Below are 17,819 nucleotides of genomic sequence, written 5' to 3'. Positions count from 1 at the left end.
TCTAACCAATCACAGCAATTACACTCTGCCATTGTTAGTGTAGACATGGGTATGGGACACAACACTAAATAGGAAACCTGACCCAACCATGGTTTACAGTGAGGAGTGGTGGCAAAATGTACTCCTCATTCCTTGTTCCTTCTACTCCAGTGCTATGGACAAACCCAGGGCCTCACACATTCTGAACAAATACTGTCTACCACTGAGCAATATTTCCTCAAACCCTTTCTCAATCTTTACAGAACATACAAAACTGGGACTTTCTTCCCTTAGGCAAGGTTATGTGAGGGCATGATGCTTGGGGTTCATGCAAAGGGTTTAGAGGAGCCCGATGCCTCGATGGCCTCATGATGCCGTTAACACTAGCAAGCATCATGTCGTCTATGAAGCAGGGAGGGTGATGGGATTGACAGTCAAAGTCAACTGAAATGAGCAACCAGACCAACAGGGCAGAGAACAGAGCTGCCTACTTTCTAAATAGTCATAAAAGCTAATGGTAGCTGGACATGGTGATGCACCCCTGGAATTCCAGCACTCAAGAGGCTGAGGCAGGAGGATTGCCTCAAATTGGAGACTACACAATGAGATTCAATATAGATGGAGGGTGGTGGTAATTTAATGAATTCCTATAAGTGTCAGGCAATGTATTTCAAGTGTTTTAAGCAAACTATCTCATTGAATCCAAACAACAACCCAGTAAGATAGACATTGACTACTCCTCACTTTTTAGATGGATAAAGAAGGTCCATAGAGTGTAACTTATCTAGCATTATAGATTCATTAATGAAAAGAACTGAGGCTCCTCCCCAGGCCTTCTAACTGTAGAGAGCTTAAACTCTAGGATAAAGGCCAGGTGGTGCTGGCTCTCTGTTGTACATGGTCTGGAGATTGATCTGAGATAGCCAGATTTTCAGGGCAGGGGTGTTTTGTTTTGTTTTGTTTTGTTTGTTTGAGACAGAGTTTCTTTGTGTAGCCCTGGCTGTCCCGGAACTTGCTCTGTAGACCTGGCTGGTTTTAAACTCACAAATATCTGCCTGTCTCTGAGTCCCAAGTGCTGGGATGAAGTGTATGCCATCATGCCCAGCTGTGTTTTTGTTTTTGAATGAGTGAGTTTATTTTTTCTTCCCCCCCCCCGAAAGAAAAAAATTTTTTGAGATAGAATTTCTCTGTGTAACTGCCCTGGCTGTACTGGAACTCACATTGTAGACCAGGCTGGCCTCAAACACACAGAGATCCCTCCTTGTCTCTGCCTCCCAAGTGCTGGGATTAAAGGCGTGTGCCACCACCACCGTGCTATGAGTCAGTTTATTATAGTAAGCCAATGAAAAGAATAAATAACACATGATAGATATATAAATGATTGATGGATGATTGACAGATGATATAGATAGATAGATGATAGACAGATAAAAGATAGGTAGATACATAGACAGACAGACAGACAGACAGATAGCTAGATGACATTAAATTGGGTGCTCAAAACATCCAGTAGAGACTGACTGGAGAAACTCCTTTAAGGCAGTCAGCTAAAGTTCCTCATAGAGAAAGTCCAGGTAGATCAGAGTGTCCCTTCAGGTAGGGCTTCCAAGTAAATGAACAAACAGCAAGAGGTAGAGACGGCATCCGATTCGGGTTCATGACACCCAGCGGGGACTGCCTGGGAAGACGAAGCAGCCAGCTGAGCAGACGGCCTTCCCCCCATATTCATGGATGATCCCCATGCATGAACAACGGCCTTCTTCCCACCACAGGCACTTCCACCATGGGATGAACAACACTAACATCTGCTACACAACCAAATCCAAGGCACGCACTCGATTTATGAAGACAGGGTTCCTCAAGAATCCCCCATTTTGTTCATTTCCCAAACGTCAGGTGTTAGTTTGACATCGGGTCCTTTGGGGACTGGTTGCTTTATTCATTAAAATGCCAATGAGCACATGATGGGGGCTGAAACCATTAACACTCATTCACATGACTATAGTCTTACTGCCTCTCTGCTATCTTTATGGTTTTGTTTTAACTTTTCAACATTAAGAGTTTTGCATAACCACATCGCTCAAATGTCTCTATGACTCTGGAGACTGGAAAGGCATTTCTATGGCCTTACTGCTGTTTATTCACATCATACACTTACTCAATAAATATTTGAGTATCTGCATGTGCCAGGCACCAACCTAGGCACCGGAATCAATTGGTTATGTTCTCTATCCTAAAGAGGGCAATAAAAGGGAATGACATATTATATAGCATTTTTCTCTCGATCAACAAGAAAGCTGTAACAACTATAAAAGGTACACGGTGTTCAGGATGTAGCTCAGTGGTAGAGCACTTATCTACCGCACACAATATCCCTGGCTCTAGTCCTAGCACCACAAAACAAGGTATGGAAGGCACGTATTACACAAAGTAATTTGTGAGCAAAATCTAGCATGGCTGTAGACAGCCCAGGTTCAAATCCCAGATCAACCACTGTGTGACCCTGATTAATTTCTTACCAGGTGTCTCAATAGTTTAACCTATTATTAGACAGGGATAGAAATCGCTAGTCTGTCCTATGGCTACACTGAGAGTTAATGTTTTTTTGGTAAGTCATCCTGAAGACAATACTACACAAGTGTTGGTTCAGAAAACAATGGAGCTCTAGTCTACCACTGACCTTAGCCGAGTAACTTGGCAGCCGGCAACAGTGATGTAACAACTCACTGGCCTTAGGTGCTACAGAGGCACATACATCATCAAGGGCTCCAGGCAGCCAGACATGGGTGGCCACTGCAGGAGGATGACTTCCCTGGCCACTACCCTAAGGTAAACCAAAGCTGTTCCCATTAGCAACTTTGTGCTCTCAGAACTCCTGACTAACATGTGAGCTAACGATAACTCGGGGAGACAGAAGAATCTGTCTGAAGAAACATATTGGAAAAACACAAGGATTGGAAGCTGGGAGTGAAGCGCTCATCCGAATGTCTGAGGCCCCCTCTGGTAGCTGAAGGCCTTGCCTCTCTAAGAACATTTCCCACAGTGAAGGCTCACAGTTTTACACAGACTCTTGTAGTTACTGAACATTTATCCTCCGTGGCTCTGTAACAAAGGTAATCCTGACCAATGACAGGCTTCCTGACTTCCTGAAGCTTCCTGGGCCAGTTATCACTGAACATGACTTAGGACCAAATTGTTCAAGTTCACAGACAGAGGTCAGTACAACAGAATCTAGACATGTAAAGATGTGTCCAGAGATCATCCCGAAAGGTCTTCAAAACTCAGGCATCGCCACATGATACATGAGAAGCTCAGCAGAATTCAACAGCCTTTATTTATTTATTATTAATTGAAATTGGCATCTGAGATCTCGAAATATACTTGTCCCTGAGAGTACAGATTTGGTATTTTTATAAGAACAATTACTTCCTTTAAGCAAGGGCAGTTTTTCTTTTCCTTTCCCTTTTTTTTATGGGTATATACTTTGTGCATATTTGTGTATTCTTGGGCTGCTTTCATTTTTCGTTTGCATATGTGAGGGTGCACACATGTGGGTGCAGGCATTGGAGACCCAAGGCTAATGTGAAGAGTCATCCTCCATCATGCTTCCACCTTATGCATTGAGGCAGGGTCTCTCAGTCAAACCCAGAGTTCACTGATACACACACTAGGCTCCCTAGCTAGCTTGCTCTGGTGATCCCTGTCTGCACTTTCTGGTGCTGAAATCACAGGCAGGTGGCCACACCCACCTGGCACTTAACACGGTTTCCGGGGATCTGAACTCTGATCCTCCTGCTTGAACAACAAATGTTTTAACCACTGAGCCATCAGCCAGCACCAAGCCCAGGTTTTTCTAAGCAAGCTTTTCCATATGTATACATATATATATATGTATATATATATACATATATATATGAGAAGACAGCAGTGAGACCCAACCAGCTGAGAGAAGTGAATACTTCAGAATCCAAGGTCTGGAGTTTCATCTTCACGGGGAAGCTATGATAAGATCTTATAAATCAAATTCCCGAGCAAATGCTTGGGAATTTGGTCCCCCTGACCCTGGGCCAACAGGTTTTCCTACAGCATTTCTAGTGGTGACTGACACATCTTCAGACAGATGTGTCACAGCTCCATGGCACGCACTCATTCATTCTGTCTCTAAGCCCCAGTCATTGTAGCAATACACAACCGGCAATAGCCAGGGAGCATGAAGAAGGTTTTCCTGGCACCAGGCTACTTGAATGACAAATTCTATCACTGAATCTTTACAGCTGCTCTATGAGGAAGCCCCACAGGCTCAGATGGAGGCCTCCACATGGCCCATCTTCTTTAAAGTTTACTCTTGAGGCACCCATCTCCTCCAGCGTTGGCTTCCCAGGTCGTCCGCCAACACTTCCCCTTGCATTCGCTATTCGGCTCTTCAGACCTTGCTCCCTGGGCAACCAGAGCTCAGTCATTTACCCCCTTCCAGTCTTTTTTCAGATACCCTCTTCTGTATGAATTCTCCCACCAGCTTTAAGAAAAATAGCGCTCCTTCATCATAAATATTTCAAACCCATCAGCACAGCTAAATGATTTTTTTCTTTTTTTTGGTTATCTGTGATCCTTTGACTAGAACTCATGCCAGGATTTTTGTTCACTTTTGTTCGCAGCTCTAAATCCAGGACCTAGAGAGACAACTGGTACATGCCAGGCACTCCATCAGTATCTGCTGGTTAAATTCTCCATAAGAGAGAGCTGGTCCCAAGTGCCCATGCCTTTCATAGAGACCCTGCCTTCATTAGGATCCCACATTCCAGAAAACAAACTTGACCAGTGCCCAGGGGTGGGACTGGACCTGAATAACACACGCTAGCAATCAGGTTAGTACTGCATATGTGTCCAGTGCCCAAGAACTGGATGCGCATAGTCAAAACCCCTCTAAGTATTTTGTGGTCCCACTGAGAAATGTCCCAAACTAAAAAATGTAAAGGAGAGGTCAACATTCTCCTGAAAGTGTCTTCTCACAGCAACCCAACAGTGTAGTCAGTTTACAATCTGCTCTAGATGCCAGCCAAACTCAAGGACTATTTACACGTCCTTCCTATGCACTGTATTCTCCTTTCATGCAATGGAGAAGCCCAATTTACAAATGCAACTCCACTCTCAGCAGACGTACCCAAGCCAGCCCAGCTCAGGGCAGTACTAGTCTAGTTCCTCCGCCCGTGCCAGGGCGCCCGCCCTGCTACAGGTGTTTAGCAGTTTGCAGGGTTCTCCACTCTGAAACACAACTGTGGCTTTCAGCAGTGACTAATTTTAATGGCTGATCAAACTACAAATATTGCTTCTTTTCCCTCCACAATGGCCAGGACTCAAGAAATTCCCTGAGTACATATACTGTCACAGTAAAATCTGCTTGAAGTTCATTTCCCCTACTAAAGAGCTAAAAGCTCACATTATCACAACGGGGTGAGGGGATGTAGCCGCTGATAGAATTCTGAAGATCAAGTGCCAGGAAAATCGCAACACTCCAAACACTTTTTTACTTAAGCAATATTTTTACTCACAGCTTTGAGCAGCTTGAAGAAGAAGAAGAAGAAGAAGAAGAAGAAGAAGAAGAAGAAGAAGAAGAAGAAGAAGAAGAAGAAGAAGAAGAAGAAGAAGAAGAAGAAGAAGAAGAAGAAGAAGAAGCACTTCTACCTTCTACCCCTGGGGAGGAAAAATGAAGACCTCAAAAGCAAGTACAAATTGCTCATTTAAAGAACAGAAATTAAGGCCGCGGGGCTTTTCTTCCCGTAACGCTCTTCGTTCTGTAGCAGGAATCCCGAATCCTGTCCCGATTCTTCTTGGGCAGTGGAGCAATTTTGGGTTTTGTGTTAGTTAATTTTAATTTACAAAGCGGGGGGTCCATTCTTGAGACACCACCGTTGCTATGAGACTTCTGGGCCACAACAGATGGCCACAAGAACAGTTCTCAGGCCAAGCCAGACCTCTGAAGCCTGCCACTCAGGCATACCATTAACATTCCTGGCATACCTTCAGAGGCAGCTCCGCCAGCCAGCCACCTTCAGACTAGCTCTCCCCAGCTCCTACACGGGCTTCTCTGGCCAAGGGGCCCTGGTGGAAGTTTGTTATAAGTGACATGCCCAGACCTTTGCAGGGAAAGGGTGCCACCTCACTTAGCCATGGCTCCAGGTGGGCACAGACCTGTGTATACACCCATGGCCACACACCACTGTACCCATTCATTTGTCTTCAAGCTCTGCCTCCCTCTCCGCTTAAGACAGCCAGCAGCATTCTTCTCCTTGGAAGCAGTTTTAGTGCCAAGACAGAAAAGCCGTAGGATTTCTAATTTCCTTTTGAAGAAGAAGAAAAAAGCAGCTGGAGCCCAGGCCTGTAATCTCAGGACCCTCAGAAACAAGTTCAAGGTCATCTTCAGATACATAGTTAAGTATGGGGCCAGCCTGTGCTACATAAAACAAAGAAAATGGCTCAGTTGCTTTTTTTTTTTTAATTCTACCTTGTTATCATAGCTGAACAAATCACTTTGCTTTCGCCCTTTTCTCTGGTTCCAAAGCAGAGCACTGATCCTGCCCTACCTGGTATGAAGCAGTCAGTGAGGCATGGCTAATGAACAACTGAGAAACCATGGCCTAAAAGTAAGGTCACTAACCCTTCCCAAACGGGAAGCAAAAGATAAGGGAAGAAGCCCACTGTTAGCCTCCCCTTGGTGCCCAGCAGCTGAGCCCACCACCTGCGTAGCTGTCCCCAGGGCTGGCCAGAGGCTTTGGTGTCTACAGTCCCTTGGATAGCTTTATCACCCACGCTGGAGTTTTGGGACCTGGTAAAACAACGACAAAAAACAAAGCAAGCCATAGCTTCTAGGGGTGGAGTTCATTTACATTCCATCCCAGTGTTTTCTCGACTTTCAAACCAGGCCTGAGGTACTAAAGCAAAGTCCTCCTTGGAGACTGTCACCAAGGGCTCACCTGACCACGCAGGGACAGCAGTGTCAATCCACTTTCTTTCAGACTCATCACTGGGATTAGCAGATTCGCCACAGATACCCAGCTGCCACAGTCATTTGACTTTCCCTCCTGAATCTAGTCTGACTAACTGGGAACAAAATGACTGGGGGGTTGCAGGTCTGTTGACTTCCAAAATCTCCCATCTGGGAGGCCAGTTTCCCAACTGTCCCCAAAATGGAACCATTTGAATTACTGTGAGGTTGTTTTGTTTGTTTGTTTGTTTGTTTATAAAAAAGCATGCTTTGAAAGATTTGGTCTAACCAAATGACAACTTAAGAAGTTCGGAGGTGATGGGGCTGCTGCTGTGTTCCCTAACGGAGGCCTTGGCTGAAGCACATGGAGGACTCCTGGTCAGCTGGCTGTTCAGCCTCTGGACAGCCAGGAGCCTAGGCAGAGGACCGAGGTTTAAGAGGAAGTATCTGCCAGCTGTAGCCTTCTGTTCCTGGGGTGAACCTTTCAAGCCGGTCAGTGGGGCGCACCGTGTGGGGAGGGGGCTGGGCAGCTCTATTGAGCCCCTTTGTGTACTGGCCACGGCACCACACAGCCGAGGAGGGGGAGCAGGCATTCCACAGCTCCAGGAAGGAAACTTAAAAATGGTCGTCTCCAGGGAAACAATAAATTTAGATACTTAATCCGCACACGCTGCAAATGTAGCACTCTAAAGATACTGTGCTTGGAATGAAGTAGCTATGTGTCTACCCCAGTTACTAATGATTTGCTGAGTTATATATTTGAGGTACGCTCAACTCTACACAAATGTACAGGTGCTTTCTGTACACAATATGAAATGGAGGGATGATGTTTTTCAACTTTCTCCTGTGTCTTAAAAACATTGAGATTTGTGTGGTGATTTTTAAAAAAGATACAGACTAAAGATGGCATTTATTCCTTCCAGTGCAATTTGGCTAGTTCTTAATTCAGGACATCACTTTTGATTTGTATGTTTTCTTAGTTATAATTCATAACCCAGGGGTAGAATTTTAAAATAAGAACCTAGACTAGCTAGGTACTCATCACATACTTCCATTTCAATGCTTATTTCTTTCAAACTCTTCCAAAACTTAGAAACACACAATATTATCTTGCTACCTACGTTATCAACCTATATTTTAAACCATCATCAACCAAATATACCAAATGCACACATATTATATCAAAATGATTGTGTGGTGGTCACGTTTTACCTGATAAAGTAATCTCACTTCTGGGACTTTTAAGTCCTATTTAGCATTTGCGCATGTTGCTGCTATGGGGAAATGTTTTTATAGAGATAGGTTAGCTAACAGCAGAGGAGAAGATACTTTTTAGGATGATTAGCATAGATTTTGGCCTTGCAGATTGCTTATCACCTTCCCTCCACCTTCATCTGTCTTCCCCACAGAGGTTTACAACTTGACTAGAGGCTCCGGGAACTAGTAAACAACTCCTTTCAAGGAAGACGCCCAAAGTCAGCTCAGAATCAGTCCTGTGGCTTACAAATGGACCTTTACCATTCCTGAAGTATTTTCATTAAAAGTCAATTAAAACCCAAGATTACACTCCTTGCCTTGTCAGGGGGGATACAGACAAATGGGAACACTGGTTTCGAACCCACTAATCTTTTTACTAACTCCTCAAATAACAAGTACTCTAAGGGCTGCCCAGGTTTGGGGGGGGGGGGGCGGTTCCTGGAAGGATTTGTCAAACAATTTAGCAGTACAATGAGTAGAGCTTTAAGTTGAGAGCCAGGGGCCTCCTGCTCCAAGCAGGGCACACTCAGAGCAGCGGTATCATCAGATACCCTGGCTGAAGTAGAATTCACTAACTCACCCGTGCTGAACAAACCTGAAAATGAGAAGGCGCGCTCACATCGCACCAGATGGAGTTAGAGAGATATGTAAAAAAACCAGCGTAGCTCACACCGGTAGGAAGCCTGAAGGTCGGACACTGGAGCCGGCCGAGATGCTCAGCCTGACTCTGTGTTGTCTCAGAATTACATAGATCCGCTGGCCTTAATGAGAAGTCCCTTTACTCTTATGGGGTGAGTTCTCATCCAGTGGCAGTGAGAATACAGCGTGGTGAGGGGTGCAGTGATGCGTCGCCCCCGCCCCCGCCCCCTTTACTTATCCCTTGGTATCATTTTGTAGTCATATCTGCCAGCTGGATAAGTCGATTTCGTCAAAAAACTCTTGTGTCTCTTTAGTTTAACTTCTCCATACTGTCATTTCTGTGGCGATCAATCAGGTAGAAATAACCGACTTAAACGGAACTTACCTCGCAGAAGAGGGGTCTCAGGCACCTCCGTTGTCCCCAGTTATCTGGACACTTCTGTGCTGCGTGACACACAGCCAAGCTGGCCCACCAGCGGGGCTCGGCGGCTTGGGCAGGTGGCGCAGAGGCAGACTTCCGCAGGCGAGCCAGCAGCTCCAGGGAGGCAGAGCTAAGTCACAGGTGTCTGACACCCAGGCACCTCAGCCCCTGGAACCTGCGCTGTCCTGATTAGCCAGGCACAAAAGGCAGTTCGAATTACTGCCCTCTCCCCAGCCAATCGCCTGCCGGCCTGGCTGACAGCAGATGTCAGGGACGTCCACTGGCTGGCCGGGACCGACAGCCGGTTTTCACCGTGCCTGCGGGCGGCTCCGCTCCTCGCACCCTGGAGCTGTTTGTCAGGGTCTCTACCCGCCGACGGCGTCGCCCCAGGGCCCCCCGACTCACACGCTGTGCAGCGGAGGCAAAGCCAAGCAAAGAGCGGGCGTGTACTTGGGACACTAGCAAACTCTGGTGCCTCTTTCTCGCCTCCCTAGCCTGGTTCCGGACGCTCAGGCCTCTATGCGGCTGATGGAAATCAGTTTTTAATTAGCTATGGTTTTTGCCAGCAAGACTTTCTTACAGAAACCGGGAGACAGGGAAACACAAATACAAAGAAAGATCTTTTGACAGTCACCATTCCGATCACTTCAGCTGCTGAAGAATGAAGGAGACAAGCTGCATTTTCAGCAAGGTGGGGCGGTGCAGCCCACCTGTGGGCAGAGCTATCACGGGCTCCCTAAACTGCCAGCTGAAGGCATTGTACTCTGCCCCAGCCTCTGAAACGGCAGTCCTCTGCAGCTGTATGGCTAGGCAGCGCTTGATTCAAGTGTGGTATTTGCTCCAGACTGTAGAGGTCAGCTTAACAGTAACCATAGACACAAAGAAAGAGACAGAGAGAACAGCACACACAGAAAACGGGACTTTTAAGTGTGTCTGAGTTTGTGGGTATGTAAATGGATTTTCATTTGTCTGGGATGCTCTGGTGTGTGCGAGTGGGAAGCATGTAAAATTCACAGACGAGTCGTGAACTTTCTTGAAAAAGAATGTCATTAGGATTTGTAGATTATTTCTTAGGTGTGGAAAAACCAAAGTAACATGAGCACAGATAGATCACCCTCCACCCCCCACAAAGGACAGTGAAAGGAACAGTCATTAGTAAGATCATTCATACATGAGAAAGTCTAAAGTGACTCCAAGATGTGAGTGTGCTTCAGAGATGAGGAGAAATTCATGTAAAGACTTTCTCTGTAGAGGCTGTCTCTCCAGAATGCTCCAGTTGACTTGCAGAGCTATTTTTAGCTCTTAATGCAAAAGGCAAGGATGGAGACGCACGTGGATTCCAAATGGAGCTTGGGTTGGGGTGAGCAGACAATTCTGATAAAAATCTTATCAGAAAAAGAGAATTCCTGGCAGATTTTGCATTACAGATACAGTCTCACTTTGAAAACAGCCTTCTGGAGTGGGGGCGGGTAGCCAAGTGATGCAATACTTGTTTAGCATAGGTGGGAAAGGCTCTGAGTAGGAGTCCCAGCAAACACAAACACACACACACACACACACACACACACACACACACACACACACCTTTCCTTTTAGAAAGGCAAAACTGCCAGGTGTTGGTGGCACCTTTAATCCCAGTACTTGGGAAGCAGAGGCAGGCAGATCTCTTGAGTTTGAGGCCAGCTTGGTCTACAGAGTGAGTTCCAGGACAGCCAAGGCTACATAAAGAAATGCTGTCTCAACACCCCAGGCCCTCCACCCCCTGAAAAAGACAAAATTGTCTTGTTTGCCTTTCCCTACATTAGAGCCTCCCCAAAGCCCACGCCTGAGTTACATTCCCTTCCTATTCCTGGCCAGCCAGAGTTCGAGATCTTGAATATGTCCAATTTAACAACTTCCTGCTGCCAACCAAGACCTCATCTCCAACTCCAGGGTGCAGAATGACAAATGGTTGTGTTTGACATTCGTCTATCCCCAGAAGCCTTCTGGTGTGGGAGTGCCATTTTCTCAAACACCAATATTCACAGGGCAATAGAGGAGCCAGGGGTCACCTTCTCTTCGGCTCTAAAGTCATCCCACTCTGTCCCGCCTCCAATCACCTGAAATCTTTTCAAGTTCTTTCTGAGAACATCCTCAACATGTTGTTGGTTCCAGGAACTATATATACAGCACAATATCTCATGGATATCTGTTACAGTAAAAGAAATCTCAGTGAATTTCTAAGGAGGCTGAAACAGGCATGTAAAACCTCTTTAAATTATGTTGAAGTAATTAAAGCACCCGTGCTTTTACAAGTCATGGGCCGAGTAAGCGAACCATTGTGGCAGCTACAAAGAATTGATGCTGATACTTGAGGCAAGGCTCTGTGGTTGAGTGCTTGCCTAGCACGGGTGAGGTTCTCAGGTAAGTCTCCAGTGGGCGTGTGGGGGTGATTAGTCACAGAATGAAATTCCAGCATGTGATTTCTGACGATTCGGGGCCACTACAAAAGCTATAGCAACTTCATGTGGTTGAACTTGTAGTTCACCACAATGGTTACTGGCCCGGCAGTGACGATGTCACCTCCTCAAATCACCATTAATATGCTGTAATTACTAGTCCAACCTTACAGATGAGAGGCTGAGTAACCTGTCAATCATTCCACAGCATGCAATGGAACGGGAGGGAACAGGCAGAGCCCACACTCCAGCCACCAGCCTCTGTGATGAAGACTTTGACATTCACTAGCCACCCCATGCAACCTGCTAAATGCCTCAGTTTCTTTTCCTCTGAAATGGACACCCATCTGATTTGGGAACTAGAGCTGTTAACATCATTAACCCACTCAGCATAGTGCCTGGCCCATGGGAAGAGCTCAGGGTTCCCCGAGAGAAACAGCTACTGTCCCCACCTTCACCACAACCTGAAGGGAGGCAGCAGAGTGTCTCCACTCTCAGTAGTCAGGTAGCTGTCTCTCACAGGCAGAGGGACAAGAAACCTAGGGTTCTCCAGTCTGGCAGCAATGTGGATGACACAGTCTGTGTGTCCCTCAGGGAGAGAGAGAGAGAGAGAGAGAGAGAGAGAGAGAGAGAGAGAGAGAGAGAGAGAGCGAGAGAGAGAGAGAGAGAGAGAGAGTTAGCCACTACGTGTTCAGTGTGATGATCCTGTGGGGGTGGCCTTTAGGAAGACTCTGATGATCTAACGCAATGGACTGAGCCACTAGGAATCCTATCTTGAAAAGTGTTAATGTGATTCTCATGGGACTCTGGGTAGTTCTCAAGATGGCAGTTATAAAAGATATAAATAAAAAATACATGCATGTATTTGAAAAAATATACTTTAGGTCACACTATGTCTCATCCCTGGAGGATCCTGGTCAAGAACACCCTCCCATGTCAATACTTGTGGTGAAGAAGGAAATAAAGACAATATACTAATGAGATTTGGACAGAACATGATGTTTTCATTTTCCTTTTCTCTAAAAGCTAGTAGCTCCTCAACTCTGGCACATCCTGTTTTTCTCTGAGTATCTTTTCAAAACAAACCCAAGGACAGGAGGGTTTCACGTTATCCTGCTGATGAACCACAGTCCATGATGGACAGCCTCAGTCAGAGGGATTTTCCTTAACGATTTGCACATGTCCTCGAAGGGCGCTTGTTTGGGATTAGAGATGAACGTCTTTGGTGGGAAACCTGCAGAAAACACACAAGACTGGCTTCTTCTACTCATTGGCTGTCCTTAACACTTTCACCTTTCTCCAGGAGTTGCAGACAGAGGATTTTGTAGTAAGGTAGATCTGGATGCCCGTGAGTCCTCCTTACCGAATACTCATGACATACTCTCAAAGCTCAAAGTGCTTTCCTTCCGGAGGGTTTTGAAAATGAGAAGTTTGCCCTTAATACTCTCAGGAGGAATGTAAGGAATTTTATGAATGGAGGAGACAGAAAGGGCCTCTTGGCATCTGACCTGCTTTTTTTTCCCTAGAGTACTCGCCAACTTCCAACATGCTGTACACTGTACCCATAGCTGTGCATGCTTGTATATACCCATGTAACTGTGCATGCTGTATATATCCATGTAACTGTGCATGTAATATCTACCCATGTAACCGTGTATGCTGTAACCTCAGCTCACAATAATGTCTGCTCCGTGAGGATAAGCATACTTTTTTTTTAAATCTCGGTTGAGTTCCAAGTACATATAACGATGGCTGGCATAAATTAGATGCTTTCCCATAAATGAAGCTTTATAAAATCATGTAAAAGGTTCAGAGGAAACGGGACTTTTCACATCTCACTTCTAGACTTCACAGTGTGTGTTTACATGTGTGTATATGTGTATGCATTTGTATATATGTTCATGTGGGTGCTCATGCATGTGTATGTGTACACATGTAGAGGCAAGAAATCTATGCCACTATCTTCCTTGATTACCCACCCCCATTTTCCTCTTTTTTTAATCATGCCTCTCACTGAACCTGATGAGTTGCCAAGATCCTGCCTGTCTCTGGACCCAAATCCCTGCCCCGGGGTCAGAGATGCGTAGGTTTTATATAGGTACTAAGGATCCTTCTTCATGCTTTGGTGACAGGCACTGTACCATCTTAGCCACCTTCCCAGCTCCCAGCATCTCAGAAAGACAGAAGCACTGTAGAACAGATCACAACAGTGAGAGTGGCAATGGCCACAGGGATGACGAGTGGCTGAGAAACATCTTCAAGCAAAACCATGGCGGCTTTCAGAATTAGTTTAGTGCAGCTTCATGAATGCCCACATGCAGGCTCCAGGATGAAAGAGAACTGAGCAGTGAGTCAAGAGGAGAACCTGTCTAGCTTCTTGTCTCTCCCCGTCCATTTTCCTTTAATATCATAGGACACTGGATTTGCTGGAGAACTCCAGAGTGTGTAGAAGTCAGATTTTCCAGGATGCTCTGGGGGAGTGAACCCTTTGGCAAAGAAGCCAATGTGACCTTGCACTTGGGTGAACATCTTTGATGTCAATTTGATGGCACCTCAACACTAACAAGGTTGATGAGATAATGCATAGATGCTGCGTGAGTCCAAAGTGCCACTCCTCCCTTGCCTCGTAATTATAGGACACACACTACTGATAGCACAGAAATCAAAAGGCATATTTCTCACTGCTGACGTAGTGGTCACAGTCTGGTGACTATTTAGTTTCATTTTTGCCTTGAGGCTACTGGCCCAAAGTAACCACATCATCCTTGGTCTTTACTCTGTCTTCAGACTCTGCAGTTTCTGGGAAACCCAAGGGACTCTCGTCACAAGGATGTTAGTGGCCAGAAGGTGGCAAGCAAAGGCATCAGACTGTTACCCTCTCGAGCTCCCAGTACCCCAGGTGGGAAAGCCAGGCTACAGTTAGTGCTAAGAACTGGAGTAAAGAAGCCGGGTGTTGGTGGCGCATGCCTTTAACCCCAGCACTCAGGAGGCAGAGGCAGGAGGATCCCAGGGAGTTCGGGGCCAGCCTGGTCTACAAAGTGAGTTCCAGGTCAGCCAGGACTGTTAACAAAGAAACCCTGTCTTGAAAAACCAAAAAGAAAAAGAATTGGGAATAGGGGTGAATGGGATTACGCTTAGGTTCAGAACCTAGTACTACGGATGACAGACTAGAGAAAGAGCATCCTGAAGTGAGGCTACAACACCACAAAAATAAGCCAGGTGTAAAAACAGTAGAACACATGAGTCCCTCTGATGTATGATCTTAGTTATTCACAGGGAGCTTACTGCATATCAGAGGACATCATGAAGTACTACACAGAACTGTAGGTTCCTTTGTTTTGAGACAGGGTCTCCCAAAGCCTAGGCTGGTCTCAAACTCACTGTACAGCTGATAAGGGCCTTGGACTTCTGACCCTTTTTTTTGTTTTTGTTTATTTTTGGTTTTTCAAGACAAGGTTTCTCTGTATTGTTTTGGAGGCTGTCCTGGAACTCGCTTTGTAGACCAGGCAGTGATTCACAGTGAAGCTAGGAAACCAGTGAACCTTTAAAAAAAAATTAACAAGTCAGACAAAAAGCTCCGTGGAAACTCTCCCCAGTAGAATGGAGTAAGGAGAGGATGCAGAGGCGGCTCAGCACGGAAGAGCCCCGGCTGCACTCCCCACATGGCAGCTCCTGTCGTAGGTAGCATCATTCCCAGAGTATTTGGCACCTTCTTCTGGCCTCTGGGGTACCAAGTGTACATACAGGCAAAACATCCATATGCTTAAAATAACAGGAGATTTTATTGTTTTTTAAAGAAAGGAGAAGACAGACTCTCTGAGCTTGAAGACAAGTTTGGAGGAACTGGAACAATCAAAAGCAAAGATAACACAATGGTTGAAGTGCCAGTGGAAACTCCAAGATATACTAAATAGTCTGAAAACACCAAATTGATGAGCAACAGGAGAATCTCTTTCCATCAGCAGAGAAAACATTTTTTAAAGAGTTGTAACAGAAAATTTCCTAGAATTAGAAAAGGAGATGCAGCCGAGTGTTGGTGGCACATTCTTTTAATCCCAGAACTCGGGAGGCAGAGGCAGTCAGATCTCTGTGAGTTCAAGGCCAGCCTGGTCTTCAAAGAGTTCCAGGACAGTCTCCAAACCTGCAAAGAAACCCTGTCTCAAAAAACCAAAGGTGAGAGAGAGACAGAGACAGAGACAGAGAGATGCCAAATACAAATACAAGGAGCATTGGGACAAAAAAAAAAAAAGACAAGACCATGAAAGACCCTCTCCTCATCATGCTGCCATTAACACATTGCATGTATAGAACAGAGAGAATACTAAGAGCAGAAAGAGAAACCCAACATACACATAACAGGCCTGTCAAAATAACAGCATATCTTTTAACTGAAACTTGAAGTGCCAGAACACCTTGGGATGATGGATTCCAAGTTCTGAAAACCAGGTGCCAACCCAGATTACCACACCCAGCAAAGCTGTCATAATTAAAGGAAAAGGGAAAACATTTCATGATTTAAAAAAAAAAATAGATTAAGTGACCATTAAACTAGCACTACAGAAGACACTTGAAGGAATTCTTTGAACTAAAGAGAAAAACAAGTCTATCTATGACACTATAGGAAGAAGTAAACCATGTTGGAATGACAGTTAAGAAAGGGAGGAAGGGGGCTGGAGAGATGGCTCAGAGGTTAAGAGCACTGGCTGCTCTTCCAGAGGTCCTGAGTTCAATCCCAGAAACCACATGGTGTCTCACAACCACCTACAATTCAATCTGGTGCCCTCTTCTGGTATGTACACTGTATATGTACACTGGCCGACCACTGTATTTGTAATAAATAAATAAATCTTTAAAAAAAAAAGAAAGGGAGAAAGGAAGAAGCCAAGCACAAGCAAATCAACAAAAGAGCAGGATTCAACATAATCATCTTTTTTCAAAGTGATACCTACTGTTGAGAACTTAGGCCATCCGTAACTCACAGGTTTCATTTTATTTTAACTACCAAATTCTGTTGGTGGTGGTTTCTTGTTAGTTTGTTTTGAGTTTTGTCTTGGTGCTGGGGATTAAACCTCACCCAGGCTAAGCAACTGCCCCACCATTGTACCGGCCAATCACCAAATTCTTCTTTTTTAAATTGAAAACTTCACTGTAGTATTTTCATCTTTTAAGTACCAGGTTCAGTGGACTCAAGTCCACTGTCAAGTCCTCACTGACGTGCCCACCTCCAGAACTCTCTTTGCAGCACAGAGCTAGAATGCTGTCCCCATTCAGTAGGGAGTCTCCATCTCCACCGGCCTGAAGCCTGCCAGAGTCCCCGCTCTGCTCTGTCTCCGAGAATTAGTCCGTTTAGGTTCTCGTGGAATTCCACATCTTCTATTGCCAGTTTATTTCACCAACACAATATATAATGGTTTATCCTGGTAGCATGTGTCAGACAGAGTCTCATATTTATAGGCTGAGAACTGCTTTCTTTTAACCATGCAGTGTTTTCAGTTTAGCTAGTGGGTATCAATCAACGAGATTAAGAACGTATCTGGTCTGTTTAACAAGATGTCAGGCTTGAAACCCATGAGAGGAGCTGGTTGATAGAGAATCTTTGGAAATCGTAATGCCCATGGCTCCTTAAGGACTGTAAGGATCCCAGCGGTGGCTTGGTGGACCACAGGCTGCCGGGCCTAAATCCCAGTTTCTGATTCAAGAACTTTAGAGAAAGGCCTAAGAATTGATACTTCATAGAAGTTCCTGGTCCAAGACCACACTTGTGTGTGTGTGTGTGTGTGTGTGTGTGTGTGTGTGTGTGTGTGTATAGGGGGGTGAGTGGGGTTGTCGAGACAGGGTTTCTCTGTAGCTTTGGAGCCTGTCCTGGAACTCACTTTGTAGATCAGGCTGGCAGAGATCCACCTACCTCTGCCTCAGGATTAAAGGCATGTGCCATCACCACTCAGCAAACCACACTTCTAAAAAGAAGTGTACCTTATCCTGGGCTCCACATAGAGGATTTCAGTCATTATTTTTTCCATAGAGCAAGTCGATACCCATCCCACCTAGGACCAGAGGTTTATGGTTGGTGTTGAGCCGGGGAAACAGTAAAAAAAGGGTCCAG

At 45.4% G+C, this 17,819-nt stretch overlaps 1 protein-coding gene across 2 annotated transcripts in view; it reads right to left on the bottom strand.

The window, feature by feature from the left end:
* Shroom3 (shroom family member 3) overlaps window positions 1–17,819 on the bottom strand; it is a 259,365-nt gene that overhangs the window by 135,756 nt on the left and 105,790 nt on the right. The window contains exon 1 of one of the 2 annotated variants that reach the window (XM_021226036.2): window positions 9,243–9,477. The exons of the other annotated variant lie outside the window; for it this stretch is intronic. The gene's annotated coding sequence lies outside the window, so the exon portion shown is untranslated. Of the gene's footprint in view, window positions 1–9,242; window positions 9,478–17,819 lie in introns of those variants that run through there. 2 annotated transcript variants of the gene reach the window in all.

This window comes from Mesocricetus auratus, unplaced genomic scaffold (genome assembly GCF_017639785.1).
Source record: "Mesocricetus auratus isolate SY011 unplaced genomic scaffold, BCM_Maur_2.0 Super-Scaffold_100006, whole genome shotgun sequence".
Classification (NCBI taxonomy): Eukaryota; Metazoa; Chordata; class Mammalia; order Rodentia; family Cricetidae; genus Mesocricetus; species Mesocricetus auratus.
Note: the sequence above shows the minus strand (reverse complement) of the source record. Positions and strands in the feature narration are given on the sequence as shown.